We start from the raw sequence: 3,652 nt of genomic DNA on the forward strand, positions 1-3,652 counted from the left end.
GACTCTTCCAAGTAGTCAGAAGGGTGGTTAAGTGATTAAAGTGAAATGGAAAATTTAGTAGATTACAACTTAGTATCGGAGTTGTTCCTTAGTCTGACTTTTATTGGTGGCCAAGTATATCACCACTTGTATTGGAATTGAAAGGTCCTAGATATGGACCTATCCTCGAAGAGTTGCATGTTGAGAAGACATGGCTCTACACTCAAGTTCATGCGTGAACTCGTGCACAATGTGCTGGATGAAAAAAGGCCAGTAAGGGAACGACTTTGGGATTTTGGGAACAGTATAAAGTTTTCCTCAAAGAGTTGAGGATGTGATCTGGATGAGTGTTTGACTTAGCAAACTGGCTAATGTAGTTGTGATAAACAACTATAGTTGGGATCATAGGAAAAATAAAGACTTCAGAACAATAAAGGAGTCACAAAAATTATCCTCATATAGTTGAGGCTGGTGCTCATGAATTTGAGACCGGAATTGATGACCGTGAGAGGTCAAGTATGGATGAGGACATATGTCCTTGAAATGGTAGTCGGGGCTACCTTTTATAAATGCTGGAACAAACCCAAGGAGTTAGGGGTGTGCTTAGAGGATGAGTCGGTATTCTCATCATATGGACGGATAGTACTAAGGGGCAAAAATAACCTATAAGGAATGAGAAATAATCAAGTGTCAGAGTAACACTTGCAAGGATAGTCCTTATGAGTAGGACATGAATACATGAAGTTATATTTTAGGTAGCTAGCACCTCAAAAATAGGACCTTACGGGTCATTGGATTAACAAAGTCCAAAGATGTTAGAGGACTCAAGTAGAGTCAAGGAATGAACCTAAGGTATTGGTAAAAAGCATTTAAACTAAGGTGTGTTATGCCCCACAAAGGATGGGGAGGATCATAAGATTCAAGTATAAAAATAATGGTTATCTCATTGATGGCAGAATGTGCTATACTAAAGTTGTGGAAAAGGTGTTTCCAAAAGAAAACAACTTTGACACAAAGTTGTGTGTAAACTCTATGGTGCAGTGCTAACGGATGGTTGGTATGAGAAAAAACTGTATTGGTTTTGGCAAGGACCTAAACATAAGTAAAAAGTGTTATAAAGGTAAGCTCGTGGAGCCAATGGTATGGAGACACCGAATGTGCCAAAGTGTGATGCTTTAAGGTAAAGTTGGCGGGATCAGGAGAACCCCTTCCCAAAGGAATCCTAATGGAAATGGGAATGGTATAGCTTAAGTTATAAGGCATGCCATTGGAGTGTGATGACCCAAATAATAATGGAGGTGTGAAAGCATCAGTAATGAGTTGTAGAACTTGACAACTATGAGGTAACTAAACAAAAGGTGCAAAATAATTGATAAACTAGTAGAAGGTAACTACCTAAGACTTTTTAGTGGGATAAGGAAGTTAAATATACCCTTATTGGGGATAAATTGTTTATGTTGCGATATAGTAAGTCAATATCGTAAAGGGAATGCTCATTGTCAAAAAGGCCATCATTGGGACACCCAAACACTCTAGAACACCAAGAGGTGGTGTTTGGTGTCATGAAGGCAATGGATAAGGCCCAAGGGACTTAGTCCCTAGCGAATGATGGATAGAAGGTGCTATTCAAACATCCAAGGTTGTGGAAACGGGAGAAGTCCATTTACCCGAATTGAACAAAACTAAGAATGGGATTTTGGCAAGGCTAGTGATGGGCATATAAAAGCCCATAAGTAGTAATGTTAATCCCGGTGTGCGGAATTATAAAAGGAGCATACTTGGATTGAGGAACCACTCTCTAGGCTATTAGGTAGGTTCATCCCTAAGAATACTTGCTAAGGTATGGTAGAAAGTGCAAAGCTATCCTTCTAGTCTGGAGGAGAATAACCAAAGGAAATGTGCGAGGCAAAAAATAAGTAGTAGGGGGATAGAACCGAACCATAGGAATCGACGGGCATAACTAAAGATGGTTATGCAAGTTGGGAGTGGAAAATCAAGTGGGTGCTCAAGCTTGTTGTTACTAGTGACTGGGATGCCATAGCGAGTTTAAAACACCATATTAGACTATATAGCCATTGGAAAGCTTGTGAAAGGAGAGGCTTTAGCAAGTTAAGGAACAAAGTTCCTTGAAGGTTCCCAAAGACAATTCTAGGTGGATAAGTATTTAGAAAGCCAAGTGTAAATGGTTTATAGAGTGTGTGAAATCAGAGTGGCATAGCAAAAACGTGGTCTTGAAGCTTGCCATGAGGTGAGGCTATCAAGGTTGGGGAAGTAGTTCCCGAGTGTTCAAAGAGAGGGCTTTGAACGAAAGTCAATGGTTAAGGACTTTCACGCTTATGCATGAACCATGTTACAGTGGCCAGATGACTTGCTAGATGAGATTGGCAAATTAGGGGAACAAATACCCTAGTTGAAGGTGCTAACTTAAAAAAGGGTGGCCATGGGGCCAAGCATGGAGGAGTCCATGCATGATCACAAACATGTCAAGTGAAAGGACTTGGCAGTGTGGAGGAATTATGTTCCTAAACTATGATTTGTAGTGCGCTTTAAGTATAAGTTAGTGCATCGGCATGGGGAGTCACGCCAAACATCTAGTGTAATGCCGTCCGTAGATGCATATATGGAGGTTGGGTTTGAGTCATGACCCTCTAGTGCTTTGGGTTCGAGTCCCAACTCACTAGGGTGAGGTGATAGTTTGGAATATGAGAACACTCATTTTTCGATGGTTAAGGACTCTTAATAAGGAGACTAGCTTAGGCACACTGCCAAGCGGGGGATGCCCCGGAGTCGTGATGCATGGTTAAATTGTTTAGTGTGAAAGCCTGGCATATCTAACTTGAACACTTTAATGCAAGTGGCGCCAAGGACGTGGTGAATGAGATGGGGACACCGAGTCTTAGTTGCTATAGACCCTTGGCTACAAAGGCTGGCTTGGGTGCACCGCCAAGTGTGGGGGATACCCCCGAGGCCATAGTAAACAACTTAAAGGTCTAGAAGACTTAGTACCTATTGGCAAACCTGTTAAGGTGCTAAGGTTATATCACTAAGTGATCTTATAGCTAAAACAAGAATAAGGTCCCTGTGAGGTTAAGGAATAAGGTTCCTAGTTCAAAGTGTTGATTTGAACTATTGATAATGGTATGGCTTGGTTAAGGTGACCAAATGGGAATAACACCTAAGGGAAATGAATAGTGACAATGTGATTGCATAGTGAGTCCGAAGAAAGTAATCTTTATAAGAGACCTATGGGAGAGTCACAAAATTGGGCCATGGATAAAGCTCATAGTAGAAAATGCTAAAGAGATGTACTAGGGGTGAACACCCTTTGGACTTGGCAAAACAAAGTCTTTGCTATGGAACCGAAAGGATACCTCGAGAATAGAGGTAGTGATCCTATATTGTTTGGTGCAATAATTAATGGATAAGAGCAAAAGACTAGTGGCCAAGTTTGAGCCATAAGATTCATTGGAAAGAATCCAAATGGCAAAGTTAGCCGAAAAACACTAATGTGTTGGGTGCTAATGGATTGTGGGAAAGAAATGTGTTTCGAAAGATGGATTCCCAATTGCTTCGCTTTGGCGAAGGTGAAAGCTCTAAGGGAAGGAGCGGCAAGGTAGCCAAATGATAGAGCTATGGACAGCCCTAGCATAAATTATTGATACTAGAACTTAGT

Source organism: Selaginella moellendorffii, unplaced genomic scaffold (assembly GCF_000143415.4).
Source record: "Selaginella moellendorffii unplaced genomic scaffold, v1.0 SELMOscaffold_28, whole genome shotgun sequence".
NCBI lineage: Eukaryota > Viridiplantae > Streptophyta > Lycopodiopsida > Selaginellales > Selaginellaceae > Selaginella > Selaginella moellendorffii.